We start from the raw sequence: 18,813 nt of genomic DNA, 5'->3' as shown, positions 1-18,813 counted from the left end.
TGATAGGGAAGCCACAAAGAGAGAACACAAGTGGAGGCAACACAATGCATGGGGAGCCTGGGTTTGGTCAAACTTTTGAATTAATCATGTGATAGCCAAGGAAGGTGTGGGATAGAAGAAAAATTTCAACTGGGCAGCAAAGCTACTCCATGTTCTTACGAAAATGTCTAATTAAGCAAATTGACACAAAGGGCCAAAACGGTGACAGAGCATGAACAATCTCAGGCCCAAGATCATATAAGAGAGGAATTCACTTTATGATACAATTTAAAATATAAAATTTCAAACTACCCAAATAGATAATCCATTTCTAATCTGGGAAAACTAAAATCTGAGCTTGAGCTTCAGGCTCCTGAATGCAACCACCACTGGACTTTGCATCCAACTTGAGTTCATTGGACATGTATGAAGTGACCTCCAATGATGCCTTCAGGAAATTCATGTCAATAATGAAGCTTCTTTCTAAGCGTTATTTATGGAGAAATAATTGAAAAATCAGCAAACCATTTTATGGAATAAGAAAATTAATAACTTCTTTTTTTTTCCCATTTTATTTATTTTTTTCAGCATAACAGTATTCATTGTTTTTGCACAACACCCAGTGCTCCATGCAAAACGTGTCCTCCCTATTACCCACCACCTGTTCCCCCAACCTCCAACCCCTGACCCTTCAAAACCCTCAGGTTGTTTTTCAGAGTCCATAGTCTCTTATGGTTGGCCTCCCCTCCCCAATGTCCATAGCCCCCTCCCCAGAAAATTAATAACTTCTTAAGAGAAGAGGAAACTCAATGGTGTTCTAGCTTTCTTTGGGGCTCTAGAATTAGATACTTCCTCCTGAACTGTAGCTTGTTTTCTTTCTATTACAGAAAATCCATACTGCAACTATTAAATTATCCTATTCGTTTTTTTCTTAGTCCTTAGCTAAGTCATACAAATAAACATTAATGAATTTATTCCTATGCTTTAGCTGAAAATACAATTAATTTTATTAAAATATTTGTTATGATTTTCTGTAACTTTTTAAAGAAAGACCAATAACAAATAAAGTGATTTTACCATGATTATTACCTTCTACAAGGTACAATTTAGTTCTATTTACGATAAAGTGCTTGCCAAGCAGAATTTACCATATATTTAATGTCAGTATAAATATTAAAGGCAAACTAAATTTCCCACTTTTTCTGCATGAGACTGAAAGTCAAAATTTCTGGGGAAAGATAAATGGCCTGGTGTCTTTGATAAATAGAAACAGGAAAAAATAAGGCATTTATGGCATACCATATTTGGAAATACTTGACTAAGGAAAACGAAAAACCATATGGTCCACACACACACAAAAGCCCTTCTCTTTTCTCTGAAATGATGCAAATTAAAAATGATGTCCATATCTATGCAAAAACTGCCTTACTACTGTGTATTTTCAGATTCCTAAAAGTGCATGCAAAAACATTTTTTGGCCTTCATATTAAACAAAAAGTACACCAGTAAAATTATGGAGGCCATCAAGTAACTTGTCAAGGAATAATATTTTGCTACCATTTCATGTATTTGTAAAACTAAGCACCAATTTTCTGCAGATGGCATGCCTTTGATGAAACACTAATAGCAAACATCATAGTGGTTACAGTGAGAAACCTCTTATGGTATTAATCAAAATAATTTTTAAAATGTCATTTTGACAAGCTGAATTTATTCCTTTTCAATAAACATCAATATTTATTAAATAAGAATGAAGCATATTTATCTTATAGAAGTTCCAGTTAATATCTACATGAAATGTTTTCTTCTATTTTCAAATGGAGTCAAAATAGTAATTATAATCCATACTTGGAATTGTTTACTTAATAATTCTTAAAGAAAAATTTTTATGTTCCTTTAGTCAATTTATTGCTGAGATACTAATTAGCTTTTAAATATAATTTCTATATCACACTGATAGACTGATCAAGTTATTGGTAGGTGATCATCTTGTCAGGAAGGCTTTTTTTATAGTTAAAATTTTATGTAAGAAATGAGTGAGATTGAGTGAGATAAAGATATTTTTTGATCATAGAGGACAAGAATCATTAGTAAAACAGGATGTGAAGAAAAAATGTGTTTTCCCTGATTATTGTTTATTATTGCTATTTATTTGGGTTTGAAAAGCTCTAAAATCTCTAGTCTTGTGACTGCCAGACTTTGAAAAAAAAATCACAGAAATCTTAAGACATATGCTATCTAAGACAATACTGTCCAATAGAACTTTCCGGGCTGGTGGAAATATTCTACAGTTTTTTAACATCTAATAAGACAGTCAAAAGCCCCTTGTGTCTGTGAACATTTCAGATGTGGGGAATACAACTGAGAAACTGAATTTTACACTTTCTTTAAATTTAGTCAATTTAAATGTGAATAGTCACAAGAGTCTAGTATTATCGACTGTGAGTTTAAAAGCCCTCTGTCCATGTCCTTTTGGTTCCAGATTTCTAGTATTTCCAAGAAACTGTGGTCAGAAAGAGTGAATCTGGTAGCTCTAGGACAGCACTTTTCTATCTGAGAAACCTGATGCCACTGACCCTCCCATTAGAATTCCAGATGACCCTGATGTAGCTCAAGATCCTGACAAAAAATACATTACAGACTGGGATGGACCAAAATAAAATGGAACCTTGGTAAGTTTGAGTTGCTCTAAAAATAGAACTCTCCCCACCCTACTCCTCCCTAATCCCTCCCCACCAACGAAATCCCCACAAAACCAAAAGCCAAAACATTGCCAGACTCATCAACATCTCTAAGGCTTGTACCTCAGGAACAATTTCAAGATCCAAGGATCGGAACTGCCTTTCCTCCCTACCCACCTGGTTGGGAGGTTCCACTCTATTCTCACAGAAATTCTTAGACTTGCTCTTCCGTGCTAACTGGCTATCACTGTCTCCAGCTGGACTCTCAACTTTACCTCTGAATCCTTTTTGTGATTTCTCTTCCCCATGCTCAATAAGAGGATGACTTCTGACTTTGGCCTTCTTTTTAAAAAATTTTTTGCTTTTAAAATATCTGCCTGCCCGGGGCGCCTGGGTGGCTCAGTGGGTTAAACTATCTGCCTGCCCATCTTATCTATTCTCACAGCCTTCATTGCTAAGTTTACATAGGTATATCTCCCTAATGTCTACTCCTACTCTTTCCTAAGTTCCAGTCCAGGATTTCTAGCTAACAGTTACATATTTCACCCTGAAGGCCTTGGCACCACTTCCAATTCAAGACATTTTAAATTGAACCTTTCTTCCTTCAAAAAACAATAATAGCAACCAAACAAAACAAAACAAAAAAAAAAGAAAGAAAAAGAAAGAAAAAAAACAGACCAAACATACCCAAAAAACCTCTATCTTTTCACAGTCTCTACCGTATTTTGCTAATGATTCTAGTTATCCATGATCAAAATCCTTGTCTTTTGACTATTTGTTTCATGCTTACAGTTTGAAGAATCAAAGTGGTTAAATTCAGACCTCAGATTCACCAGAGAGGGAAGCTGGATTCGACCCTTGCCCTTACTTTTATGGCTTGCATTAACTCGGATATATTATCCCAATTGTCTAAACTTTACCACAAGCAATGAAACTAGGAATAACTGACATTTGTAGAGTGAGTTCAAAGTACCTTATGTCCATTAAGACATTAAGCCTTTACAACTCCATGAGGTAGATCCTATCATTATTTCTTTCCTATAGATGCGAAAACTGAAATTCAGAGAGTTAAATATTTAAGTTTCCAAAAGCCACAGAAGTGTCTGGGATGCTCTCCCAGACACTGTGGCTCCAAGACTGAAACCACCATACACACTGTCTTCCTGATTATAACAGCTTATCTCATAGTATTGCTGAGGATAAAATTGAATGAAGTCTATAAAATATTTGTCAATATCGGTTGCTATTATCCTTGTAAATTCTAGATCGCCAAAGTCAGAAGTAACCTGTCCACTTTATGAATTCCTATCCCACTTACTCTTGGATCACATGGGTTATATACTGCCTTGTACTACATCACTTCAAAATTGTGTCTTCTTACACCATACAGATTATAAAAGTGCTTGAAGCTAGAGATAGTGTATAAAATTATCACATGCTCAGTAGCTATGAAAAGAATTAATGGATGTGAAGGACTTTTACAATTTGTGATTATGACCAATATCTATTCCACAGTCTCTTAGATCCTAGACCTTGGTTGTCCTCCAGTTTATAGATGGATGGACTGTCACTTCTCTAATTTGTGAGACCTTTGCCTGAGCTCATCCTCCCTCTACCAAAGTACTTTCCAGTTCCTGTTCACTCACTTCTGAAGCAGGCTTATTCCTGTATTCTACGTGCTGTTTGTACCTCAGCGTGGTCTCAGCTCAGTCTCAGCTCCCCAGCATGCCCAATATCTCCTTACTGGCTCCAGAATGTGCTCAAGGACCTAGAGCTTAAACACAGATGTTAGGCTCCAAGGTTACACTCCCAATCACCTAGACTACAAAGAACATGTGTTGATTGGCCAGGAAAACACTAACTTGGAATGTACTTTCCTATCCTTGCCAAATAGTCTGTGAAAATCAACAGGGAGGGGCTACATTCTTAAGTGTTAATTATGCTGCTGTTAATATATAATATTCAAAATTCTCAAAAACTATAGACCTAAAAAGTTATCTCCAGTATAGGTTAAAAATGCTAATTATGAAAGAATGCATACAACATGGGCCAACCGATGTATGCAAAGATGTATACGTGCAGAGAAAAATGTATGAAATTTTGTATACCAAAATGAGCATGATTGACAGAAATTACGAATCATTTCTCTATTTCTTGTTCAGCTGCATCTGTTTTTTTACCATAAACATTTACCATTCATACAACAAATACAGCATTTAACAATGTATTAAGCAACAACGTTTTCATTAACTCTTGCTGTTGTTTCCAGAGCCATAAAATTAGCAAACTATCTAGCAGTATTTTACATCAGTAATCTGAAGCAACAAATTTTGCTATACTTTTTTTTTCCCTTTAGGATCTTACCTAACATCCATTTTTCAGGCAATTTTTAATTTTTTTTTTTTTTTTTCTTCCTGGCATCAGATACATGGATCACTGATAATTTATAAGCTACTTTAAATGTATTCTACATTTCAAGGACATTTTTCCTCAATCTTTAACTATACATCTTTCTTAGCCAATTTTGCTGGTCCCTTGAGTTGTTGCTTAAAACAAGATTTGCTGTCCACGGGCAAGTTTTTTATAACATCTATTTAGAAAACAGAGTACTCTCAAAGCTGGGTAAGTCATTTGGGTTTTACATAGGTCCTTTTAAAGAACAAATTTGCCATTTGCCATTGGAGGAATAATAAAGTTTAAGTGGCATGTAGCAATTAATAAATCAATATGACATACCTTCCATACCTTCTATATGTCCATATAAAAAAACAGTCTAACCCTATAAAGAAGTATGAAAACAAAATACATAAATTTTTAGACAATAAATGTGGTCTTTAAACCACTGCTTACCAGCATATTGTATTAACACAGCAATCCAGTTATACAATGTTCCTACCTAAAACCAAACAGGTCTGTTTTCTAAAGTGAAGTAATACTGATGACCAGAGTTTCATCCCAGAGCACTGATCATCCATGAATAATTCTAGATGAGCTGTGAGAGCAAAAATCTGCCTGCAACTCCATAAAGTAAAACCTCAGTGAATAGAACCCAAAAAAAGCAATCCAGAATAAGCAGGCAGGCAATGAGTATACTTCACAGACAACTTTGTGCGAGGAAAAATATATATGCATACGAAAAACATTTTAAATGAGATATTCAAAATTGTGTAAATACTGTTATATCTCTCAGCGGCATCGTAGGAGGTTTGCAATTCAACTCTTGCTATCAGCTTCAGAACTGACTCTTTCAGATTTAGGGGTAAAAAGTATTCTATCTAAATATCTGCAGAAGTTTCGAGTTTCTGCCCCTTAGGATTGTTGTAATGGAAGCTGCTCCAGAGAAGGATGACATTCCATTGATTAGAGCACCTGTGTCCAACAGGTTCTACCTAAAGAAATTTTCAGTGTAAATTAATGTATTCTTTGTTACCATTTTTTTTTTTCTTGAATAGACTCCTGGACTAAGAATATGTACCAGAAACACAAGATTTTCAATACTTGGTCCATACCTTCTGTACAACATGCAGCAGGGAATGAGGAAGAGGTTAGATTTGGAATTACAAGTCCTGATATTCAGTCCTCACTGTGTGACTTATTAACCTTGTGACTTTGCCAGTCACAGCTCTTTTATTTTGGGAATGTGTTTTTTTAAAGATGTGTTTATTTATTTGAGAGAGACAGAGAGTGAGCAAGCAAGCATGGTGGGGAGGGGCAGAGGGAAAGGGAGAGAGAGAGAGAATCTTAAGCAGGTTCCACACCCCGGGTGGACCTGGACTCAGGGCTTGATCTCACCACCTTGAGATAATGACCTGAGCCAAAATTGAGAGCCAGAACTTCAACCAGCCGAGCCACCCATGTGCCCCTATTTGGGAATTTTTTTATTTTAAAAAGTTTATTTATTTATTTGACAGAGAGACACACAGTGAGAGAGGGAACGCAAACAGGGGGAGTGGGAGAGGGAGAAGCAGGCTTATCGCAGAGCAAGGAGCCCGATGTGGGGCTCGATCCCAGGACCCTGGGATCATGACCTGAACTGAAGACAGATGCTTAATGACTGAGCCACCCAGGTACCCCTCTATTTGGGAATTTTTAAAATAATATTTTGGAGAGGAATTTTGGAGGGGTTGATGTGATGGTCAAGTGAAGCTACATACAAAATTGTACAGTAGGCTGAAAATGCCATAAGGAAATATTTGGTGATATTGTTATTAACTCTATCTCTCTGATAACAGGTATGGAGTGTGAAGGGTGGGAGTGAAACTTCTGGGTTTTGTACTTGTGTTTACTCTCTTATGGCATTTATGTATCTTGGTCCTGAAGCTCATTTTCGTGACCCTCTATTTCATATATTTATAGAACAGAGTTTTGAGTTGAATTTGTTACTTATATCAAATTTATATCTCTGTATCTTGAAAGCTCAAATAGAAACAATTACAGTAGCAGAAAAAAATGATAAACACTCATCATTCAGAACTATGTGTCTGAGATGGTGGTGGGAGCCTTTAATTCTCCTGTAATTCCTTACAATGCCCAGATTTACAAAGAGGAAACTGAGATATACTGAGGGCTACTTAATGTTGCTCAAGGGGATTCAGGTAAGTGCTTTCCTGCCTTACTTTCTACATTCTTTGGGTGTAATCATATTCACTCTTATTCTTTATCATATCAGACTGGTGTTGAAGTTTGCAGATAAAGCTAACATTACCTTCATCAAATCACTTTCTGTTTTTTTTTCTTTATGTATCTTAACATGTGGCAAACATAAATTCAAACTCAAATTGAGAAGTGCAGGTATGAGAATAGACAATTTTCTTTTGACGAATTGTATGGTTTCCAAAATATACATTTATGTTGTGTTATATCTGGGGGTTCGTCATTTTTATAATTTTTAATGTGCTAAAATATACATAACATCACAGAATTTATCACTTTAGCCATTTTAAGTGTACAGTTTTGTGACATTAAGCACATTTACACTGTTGTGCACCCATCACTATTTTATCCAGAACACTTTCATCATCCCAAACTGAAAATCTGTACCCATTGAATAATAACTCCTCATCTCCCCCCTCCCTGAGCCCATGGTAACCACTGTTCTACTTTCTGTCTTTATTATTTGACTATTCTAGTTACCTCATAGAATCATACAATATCGATTCTTGTATGTCTGGTTTATTTCACTCTGCATAATGTCTTCAAGGATCATCCATGCCCGAGCATGTATCAAAATTTCATTCCTGTCATTCCTGTCTAAGGCTGAATAATATTATAGCATTTGTATATACCACATTTTGCTTTTCCATTCATTCATTCATCACCAAACATCTGAGGGGCTTTCACCGCAAAAATAGCTCTCACATAGAACGCTGCAATCAACTTAGGTAAGTAACTACCTGTTCCAGCTCCTGTTTTCCAATTCTTAGTCATGCATCCAGAATGTTAGCCATCTTTTGATACAACAGATCCCATTATTATGTCTTTGGGGTCTAGAATTCAGTAATTCCTTGATCCTTTTATATAACATCAGCTTGAATTTCATCAGCCAATAAATACAGTTTAACAATTTAACTGCTTTCTGCTGCCCATGCTGAATAATTACATTTTTCTTGCCACCATCCTTGTGACTTAGAACATTAAACTTTAAACTACATTGTAATAAAAATTACTTTTCTTATAAAACTAGTTTATAACTCATCTTTTATATACACGAAATGGTTGGAAAAATGTCAAATTCTCGAATTTTAGAGAAAGAATTTTCAGAATTAAAATATGTTATTTCTCACTTAATAGCATGTATAAATACTCATGAACATTAATTTAAGCTAATCATATCTGACCCTAACTCTAATCCATAATTTAAAAATATCAAATTTTGTAATTCTTTATATACTTCTCTGCAGTTTACCAACAATACTTTATAAAAGCAAAAATAAGTATACTTCAGGCAAAGCTTAAAACCTTAGGGTCAAAATTAAGAGATTCTTATTCATATAAGCAAAGGTAGTAACTTTACTCAAAAGAAAACAGAAATGATTTCATCCAAGTGGATTAAAGTTATCATCCTTTCATCCAATTATAATGCTAAAATTTTATTTATTGGAGCAAAACTATAAAAACATGAATCATTTATCACATATTTTTATAATTCAGCACACAACTAAGGAATGTAGCATAGCTTATAAAATCTTGTAAAAACACAGCATAAGAAAGACAGGACAGAAAATTCAACTACAGAAAATATGATTTGCTTTAATAACTTAGACAATAATCTATATTTTTATGGCCTATTTTCCCCACGACAGGCTTGTAACAGTATTAAATCTTTCTAGAACCTATGCCTTTTTATGTCCTCACTCTGCATATGTGCTGCTGTGTGATATGGATTTGGTGCTGAATAAAAATACATTTCCCAGATAAGTAAACTATGGCACACCCAGACAATGAAATACTATTCAACACTAAAAAAGAAATGAGCTATTAAGCCATAAAACGACATGGAGGAAACTTAAGTGTGTATGACTATGAAAGAAGCCAGTCTGAGAAGGCTACATACTGTATGACGCCCACTGAATGACATTTGGGAAGAGGCAGAACTCTGGAAACAGCAGCAAGACCAGGGGTTGCTACGGGTGAGGAGAGAGGGGAGGATGAAAAGGCGAAGCACAGGGAATTTAGGGGGTAGTGAAACTATTCTGTATGATACTCTAATGGTGGATTCATGTAATTATACATTTGTCCACATTCATAGAACATGGGGTGCCTGGGTGGCTCAGTCATTAAGCATCTGCTTTCGGTTCAGGTCATGATTCTGGGGCCCTGGGATCGAGCCCACATCGGGCTCTCTGCTCAGTGGGAAGTCTGCCTCCCCCCTCCCTCTCTCCCTGCTTGTGTTCCCACTCTTGCTCCGTCTCTCTGTCAAATAAAAAAATAAAACATTAAAAAAAATTTACAGAACATAGTCAAGTGTAAGCCCTAACGTAGACTGTGGATATAGGTTTAAAATGATGTGTCAGTGCAGGTTCCTCAGCTGTTACAAATGTACCACTCTGGTGGGAATTTGAAAACGGAGGAGTCTATGAGTGTTGGGAGGGAGGGGTAGGAGGCATATGGGAAATTTCCATACCTTCCTTTCAGTTTTTCTCTGCACCTGAAACTGCACTAAAAAATGAATTCATTCTGCTTCCATTCCAGACTTGGTTCCAGGTAATATAAAAAGGTGAAAGTAAATAATCCCACTATTTCTTTATTGAGGGTGTTTCTTTCTATTCCCCACACCTAACTAGATTTCTTTACAGAATAATCCACACATTTCTTATTTTTTTTTCCTTCCATGAAACCTCAAGGTAACACCTTTCACAGATTTACATCAAGCTTTTTGTATGGAAATTTCAAAATTGTCTCTTCTTTGAATAAAATTTTCTAGGGTGTGAGTATATTCATGTGTCCATAAATTTACTCTGCGACACTTGCTGGTGATACTAACGTGTATCGGCTACTACCTGCTGAACATTATGCTGCATAATTTAAACATTCAGTTTTAACTACATAAAATTTTAGAAGTCTGTTTTTAATCTATAAAAAGGGAATTCCCTATGGCTCATTACGAGATTTTTCTTTTAGCTCATTTATTCCTCATGAAAACCATGGAATGCTGGTACGACTGCTATTTTATTTTACAGACTGTGAAATTGAGGCTTAGAGATGTGAACTGTGTATCTTGCCTTGGGTTACATATACAGTAAGCAACAAAGCTAAGAAATGAGTGTAGCGATCTGACTCCGATTTGGAAGAAATCTGCTGCTGCGCTATAGCAAGATGGTATACAGTGAAGTATATTTTGTGGGCATTTTTCTTCATTCCCGAACTCCGTCCCTAGAATAATCTACTCAGAGGAGATCACTACACAAAGGAGGACCTCATCACAAACAGCAACCCAAAGGTCACCTGCGAGCTTTCAGAAGTGCCAAATCTCAGGCATCCTAACACTGAGTCTTCATCTGCATTGTAATGAGATTTCCAGGTGACTCCTATGTCCCTTTAAGTTTGAGAAGATCTGACCTAAGTGATCTTAATTTTTAAGACAACGAGAGGATGCAAAACCCTTAATTCTACAGTCCGATGGGTATAAATAAAGTGTACAAGTAATACAAATGTTCTGTAACCCCACTCTGTCCAGTGCAAAATAACATTTTTATATGTAATTTGGTTCTACACAAAATGAATCTTACAAATGCGTGCATCCCCTCCACCCTTTTTTCTCCCCACAAATCTCTTTAACTTATTCAGGGACTAGATATCTCTTATATTCCAATATCCACAAGAGCGTGTCTTTGTTTGCTGTTTCACTTCCTGTAATACACGCAAAAGGTGGCCTTCCCTTTACTCCTAGAACGCTTTGGATAGAATCCTTGACATGGTGACACGGAATATTTTCTCCCACTAGATGGCAGTAACAGCAATTTAATAATACATTTTATAAAGCAACTGCCAGCCTGCCACATGCAGACAATGACTCTTTGTGAGGCTTTCATGAATTGCTGGTTTTAATATAGGGAGCAAGGACTTAGTGACAAATTAGAGAACACTTTTCTCTATTGATGTCTATGTTTAAATTTCATTTTGCTTGCTTTCCAAAATTAAAAGCAGTCTTGTTTGCCCATCTCTTACCCTCAGCTATAAGAATCAGCCATTAAGAATAATTTTCACTTGTAAGAGTTTGAAAAAACCACAAGTGGTTGCTAAAATAAGATACTTTGTTAACATAACTGTCAATAAATTATTTCATTATTCCAGTTTGTGAAGAGATTTTTTTCAATGTCTTCTCTATCAAAGACCATACATGTATGATTTCTAAGTGCAGAAATTCAAGATTTTCATGAGAAATCACAAAAATAATATTTTGTTAATTTTTTTCTAATAAATTTTTAGAGATCACCACATATAAATACTATATACTATAGAAATTAAGCATTACCAACGAGGAGAAACTGGGTTTATAGTAAACTACTATCTGGGTTTTATAAATGCAGCTCTATTGACATTCTATTTAGTGTTTAAATATGACTTCTTGCATGCAGAATGTTTTCACATAAATATTTAAATATTTCTTAGAGAAAGGAAGAAGTGTATTAATCAAATATAAGTTCCTTTGGGGATATAATTAAGCAACTTCATTGTAATCTTGATGCTTCCAGGGAGTAGAAAAACAATACACTTTACTATTGATCAGGCTTGTCTTGTAATGATCTATGTTAAAACTGTAAAAGCCTTAGCCCAGTGCTTCTCATACTAACTATGGTGAAGAGCCAGACTATCATTTTTTTTCCCAAATAATGATGAACTGATACTTCCAAATTCATAATAACAATAAATAACTAGAAAAATTATATTAAAAAAACTAACAACCCCATTTTATAGAGTCAATAGATACAAAATAACTCTGCTAATGTTTTATAAAAATTTGTAAATGCTTACTCTTAATTTTTATACTTATGTTTTCTGATTGGTATCACAGCATTCTCAGAAGGATCTGGCCAGCCGATCACACTTCATGTAATCCTGCTCTAGACTGCCTCCTAGCAAGTGAGCCCCATCTACTGGGAGCTTAGTAAGATTTTAAGTAACCAAATGTAGTAAAAACCATTTTTGGTTGGAATTTACCATTGAAAATTTCTAGGGAAGGGGCCCACTTGAAGACTAATCTGGGTGTCTTGTTTCATCCAACAAAGGTAGACTATTTTACTTTTCTTTCCAAATTTGGTTCTTTGGTTCTGCGACACATGACAGTAATTTTGCATTGAGGTACTAGGTTGCAGGAAGAATACTTCTATGTCACCACTGGATTTACGTGCAGCCCGAGATGTGGGCTCACAATCTGATATTCCCTGACACAGGGGGATTCTTTCCTCCCAGCTGGGGTTCACCTGAGCCTTCACCTAACCCCCCTCCAAGTCCCCACTCTTGTCCTTTTTTCCCTCCCAGGTGAGTACTCATGACCATATTCTCTTCCAGGGCCAGATCTGGACATTAACCAACAGCAAGTTCTACTGTGAGCAAGAAAAGCAGAACCCTTGCCTCTGCTTGCATGATGTGGCAGCTTCTAAAAGTCAGCTGAACTGTGTACACTCCTTTGGTAGCAGGATGAAAGGCCAAACAGCTCTCTATGGCAACATCTTTCAGAAGGCACTTTTGTGCTAGGCTGATGGCAAATAGGCTTGAATGCATGTTTTTATTTCTGAGGTTTCAATTCTGTTGGGACATTGTCATATTAACTTTCTAAAGACTGGCAATTTAATTTTAAGATCATTCCGCAAGGGGCACCTGGGTGACTCAGTAGGTTAAAGCCTCTGCCTTCAGCTCAGGTCATGGTCCCAGGGTCCTGGGATCGAGCCCCGCATCAGGCTCTCTGTGCAGCGGGGAGCCTGCTTCCCTTCCTCTCTCTCTGCCTGCTTGTGATCTCTCTCTGTCAAATGAATAAATAAAATCTTTAAAAAAAATCATTCCGCAAAGAGTTATGAAAGCATATCTATATCAATATTGATACATACAGTTTGGAGGGGCTTGATGTATGTGAAATTAACTTTTGTGATGTAGGTTTTACATTTAAAATCCAAAATGAGTTTGGTGTCAGCTTTTATTAATCCCACATATGTTAGACTGACTTTCAGCATTAGAAGATTTCAAAGTTGTCCTTAGATATGCAAATTCATTTATCATTAAATTGGAAAGATTTACTGAAAGACAAGCATTCATGAGGTGAGAGTCTTCCAAAATATTACTAATACCTTTTATGACTTTAAACACTTTATTTTTCTACTTTAGTATACAAAATATGGGATATGTTGAAATTATCCAGTTCATTTACACACAAGACTGGTGAAGTTTCCAAGGTATATAAATTGGATTGTCCAATCTAGGTCTGAGAAGCAGGACATTTTGTGTATACTATTTTTTCATTCACTTAATAGTCTGCTTTTGTTTATTTTGTTACTACATTAAACGTGTATGTTATAAATATCAATCAGTATTTGAAGCTCAAGTTAAAATTAGCACTATTTGTCATTCTGTCAGGCTACAAAGAAAACAACATCCCCTCCCCCCCCCAAAAAAACCACAAAATACACACACACTCACAAAATAAAAAAACCCGCGTAAAACTGATTTGTGTACCAAATAAACCCTTTGTTATAGAGCAGTCCTCAGGAAACTAAAGAAGCAATAAGTCGAAAAACAACTTAGAAAAGAACAGTTTTCAATAATATGCCCCTCTCTCTGTACCAAGCCATGGATTTCAAAGAGCCCAGTTACTGTGATGCATGGTTGTGTAGACATATGTACCATTCCTAGCAACTGAGACTGAAGCACTGAAAAAAATTCATACAAAATAATAATACACAGAAAAGTCATATCTAAGGATTAGCTAGAGCTTTAAAAAGTCAACCTAAAATGAATATATATATATATTTGAGGATCAGATTTTCATAGAAATGGGGGGAGCTTGATTAGACCTCAATTTTAAAAATGGAAATAGAGGGGCACCTGGGTGGCTCAGTGGGTTAAACATCTGCCTTCAGCTCAGGTCATGATCTCAGCATCTTGGGATAGAGCCCTGCATCGAGCTCTCGGCTCACCAGGGAGCCTGCTTCCCTCTCTCTCTGTCTGCCTCTCTGCCTACTTGTGATCTCTCTCTCTGTCAAATAAATAAATAAAATCTTTAAAAAAATGTAAATAGAAATGTAAAAATAGGTTTATTTTAGCTGCTAGTTTTCTTTAAATTAGGTCATAATTATAACTTACCCGCAACTTTAGAATGAATAAAGCAGTGGATGTTACACATATTTTTCTTAAATGATTCTATGTAGTATTGCACACCCCCAAATCCTTAATGTTTGATTTTAGCAAGGAAAGAGGGCTATATTTGTAAAAGCATTTGAGGGGACCATCATTCTTCTTAAGGGCATCATTTTTCCTTACGTCTTTTGATAATGTTAATGATGATGATGATGATGATGATGACAAAGAGGATGAAGATAATAGGATTTACAGGAAACTCACTATGTGCCAGTATTGTTTGAAAGATCCTACACACAGAGTATTCCGTTGTGAAGATTAAATAGATTATAAATCAAACATCATATATTCAAATAATTCTATTTAAAAGCACCTACTGGAGGGGCATCTGTGTGGCTCAGTCAGTCGAGAGTCTGCCTCTGTCTCAGGTCATGATCCCAAGATTATGATCCCAGGATCCTGGGATCAAGCCCCATGTCAGGCTCCCTGTACAGCAGGGAGCCTACTTCTCCCTTTCCTCCCTGCTCATGCTCTCTCTCACTATCTCTATTGCCATCTCTGTCTCTCTTGCTTTCTTTCTTTCTTTTTTTTTTTTAAGATTTTATTTATTTTTTGACAGAGAGAAATCACAACAAGGCAGAGAGGCAGGCAGAGAGAGAGAGAGAGGGAAGCAGGCTCCCCGCTGAGCAGAGAGCCCGATGCGGGACTCGATCCCAGGACCCTGAGATCATGACCTGAGCCGAAGGCAGCGGCCTAACCCACTGAGCCACCCAGGCGCCCCTCTCTTGCTTTCTTAAATAAAATCTTTTAACAAAAGTAAATAAGGGCACCTATTGGATACAAGTCCAGTCTTCTGAAGTACTACTGTAAGTATTGTATTGTAAGTACTGTAAGTATTGTAAGTATTGTATTGTATTATAAGTACTGTAAGTATTATAAGTATTCAACTGATCTTCCACTTTTCTCTCAGGCTATTCTTTACACAACAAAGTGAACTCTTAAACATCAAAATCAGTTCGTATCTCGGATCAATTGCCTGTGATGGATGGTTTCCCATTTGACTTAGAAGGAAAAAAAAAGTCTAATATTCTGAACATGGCCAAGAAGAGCTTATATGGCCTTGCCCCACCCTATTGGCCACTTCAGTGTTCCCAAATATGCCAGGTACCCTCTCCTTGGAAACTCAACTCGGGTTCTTCACTCTGCCGGGACGTGCCTTCCTAGATATTAGTGCATAGCAAGTCACTTCTCAGATGCTACTAACTCAGAAAAGCCTTTCCCAAACTAAGATAGACGATACTCTTCCCCTAATTTCCCACTTGATTTTATTTTACTCCACACTATTCATCACTATCAAAAATAGTATGACATTTTTTTTATTTTGTTGGTTGTTGGTTAATGTCTACACTTCCTCTGCCCCATCACCACCACAAGAATGTAAAAACCTCACTTGTCAGGACTTGTGTTCACTATGTACATAGTGAACATAGCAAATGTTTAATAAATAGTGGTAGATATTGAGTAATTCTTGAGTTGGATCATTGAATCATTCCTGTCAATTTTCTCTTCACACATTAAGTAGGCTAAAACTGCCTGATCCCCAGTGTTAACTCCCAATGTAGGCTCAATGCTAAAAATACATATGCACACACCATATCCTCACACAGAGACTTCAAACTTGTGAACTTGAGAACCTTTTTAAAAGCAATGGGAAGAAGATATGAACAGACTCTACTCCAAAGAAGACATACAAATGGCTAACAGACACATGAAAAAATGTTCATCATCATTAGCCATCAGGGAGATTCAAATCAAAACCACACTGAGATACCACCTTACACCAGTTAGAATGGCCAAAAGGAACAAGACAGTAAACAACAATTGTTGGAGAGGATGTGGAGAAAAGGGAACCCTTTTACACTGTTGGTGGGCATGCAAGATGGTGAAGCCACTTTGGAAAACAGTGTGGAGATTCCTTAAGAAATTAAAAATAGAGCTTCCCTAAGACCCTGCAATTGCACAACTGGGTATTTACCCCCAAGATACAAATGTAATGAAAAGAAGAGCCACTGTACCCCAATGTTCATAACAAGAATGGCCGCAGTTACCAAACTGTGGAAAGAACCAAGATGCCCTTCAACAGATGATTATGGATAAAGAATATATGGTCCATATATACAGTGGAGTATTATGCCTCCATCAGAAAGGATGAATACCCAACTTTTATATCAACATGTATGGGACTGGAAGAGATTATGCTCAGTTAAATAAGTCAAGCAGAGAAAGTCAATTATCATATGGTTTCACTTACTTGTGGAGCATAAGGAATAACATGGAGGACATTGGGAGATGGAGAGGAGAAGTGAGATAGAGAGGAGAAGGAGAAGTCAGAGGGGGAGACAAACCATGAGAGACTGTGGACTCTGAGAAACATACTGAGGGTTTTGGAGGGAAGGGGGATGGGGGTTGGGTGAGCTTGGTGGTGGGTTTTAAGGAGGGCACATATTGCATGGAGCACTGGGTGTAGTGCATAAACAATGAATTTTGGAACACTGAAAAAAAATTAAATTAAATTTAAAAAAAAAAGAAGACATTTGCAGCACATAAAGCTAGGAAAGATTAGTGACCAGATTATATAATGAGGTTTAAAACTAATGGTTTTAAAAATCCACTTTTTAAAAATGGTGAAAGATGCAATTTAGACAGATGGAAATCTGCATGCTCAGTAAAGATAGAAAAGAAGTACTCAAGCTGAATAAAAATGGGAAAATTAAGGCCATGATGGGGTTCATTCCCAAGCACAACAGATTGGAAAATTTTTAAAAGTCTGGTAATACTGAGTATCAGTGATAAGGTGATAAGAGAATTTTCAAAATTGTTTCATTAAAAGCGGAGTACAAAAAAATTAAAAATTAAAAATAAGAAAATAAAAGCATGATCTAGCTTTGTCATACTGTTGTGTTAAGATTTACATTTTATAAAATAAAAACACTGTATGGTCAAAAGCCGCACCTATCAGGATGGAAGATATATCAGTATAATATATAGAATATATAAATATATAATATAATAGATATACCAGTATATATGTGATATATTTAAATAAAGAATATTACATTATAACACTTTATATAATACATGTGTAGCTTTCTGATGACCAATACCTTTGTAAACAAAATTGCTTAATGTTGTCATTAATGAATGCTATTTACCCTCAAATATGATTTTACTATGTTTATTTTCCTTGAATTATGTTCATTTGTAAAAGTCTATGGTTTAATTTATGTTTGCTCTTTTCATTCTGCCTAATCTTAAAAGAGAATCCTGAATACTTTCACCACTAAAGATAGTATAACAGCAAATCCATCCTCTAACTCATTCCTTTCTACGGAAACACAATTTTATAATGTGATTCTTTTTTCATCAAATGCAGTGTCGGAAGAATGCAACCATTACCTTGTAGCAAAGCAGCATGTATTCTACTGTAAGGATCAGATACTGTTGGAGATGGATGACAACATACCACGGATAGATGAGTACGAGAACTCATGTTTACTGAATTATTATCCACTTCATAAATCTTGATATCTGTTCTAACATAGGACTCAGAGTCCTTTTCATGACTATCAGAGCTGGAATGAAAATATGCCTGAGATGTGCCATTCATGGCAATGCGGGTACTTTCGAATTTATGTCTGTGATAGACAAAGGACAGTGAACAACCAGATTTTTATTTTCTTTAATTAAAAGTTAGTGTGGCAAAGTATGGAATACTGTGCATATTAACCTGAAGGGATAATTATAAAAAACAAACTGAAGAGTTATGTTTTTGGTATTTTGTTTATAAAGACAAATATCAAAAGCAAAAATACTCCTTTCTGACAAAAGAGATGTAAAAATATGCATCTGTGCTTTCTGAGGTGGGAGAAACTCATGTGAGTGAAATAGAGCGGCCCCTGGCGTACCTGGACATGGTCTGCCCGAGGGGAATGGACACCAAGAGGAGGAAAAGGTTAGAAACTTTCTCTTTATAGGAGTCTGTTGTGAGTTTTACAACATATAGCTTTATAAATGATATATCAATATAATTACATATATTTAAATATTTGTATATACTTATATAATTTACTTATATGTACTTACATAATTTATTTAAATATATTACATATTATTATATACTCATATGTTATATTATTACATAGTTCTAAAACCTGTAATGATATATTACTATCTAACCACTTAATCTCTATGTATGTATGTATTTGTGGGTTGCACACACACACATATGTATTTTTAAATTCACCAGTTGTTTTGAATTTAACATTGTTCTTCTGTGTCTTATGACTGAGGCTTTGTTAAGTGC

At 36.0% G+C, this 18,813-nt stretch overlaps 1 long non-coding RNA gene across 1 annotated transcript in view; it reads left to right on the top strand.

The window, feature by feature from the left end:
* Positions 1–1,131: 1,131 nt before the first annotated feature.
* LOC123939714 overlaps positions 1,132–18,813 on the top strand; it is a 29,126-nt gene continuing 11,444 nt past the window's right edge. The window contains exons 1-2 of the long non-coding RNA XR_006817959.1: positions 1,132–1,143; positions 1,628–1,643. This is a non-coding gene — a long non-coding RNA (uncharacterized LOC123939714). The remainder of the gene's footprint in view (positions 1,144–1,627; positions 1,644–18,813) is intronic.

This window comes from Meles meles, chromosome 4 (assembly GCF_922984935.1).
Source record: "Meles meles chromosome 4, mMelMel3.1 paternal haplotype, whole genome shotgun sequence".
Lineage (NCBI taxonomy): Eukaryota > Metazoa > Chordata > Mammalia > Carnivora > Mustelidae > Meles > Meles meles.
Note: the sequence above shows the minus strand (reverse complement) of the source record. Positions and strands in the feature narration are given on the sequence as shown.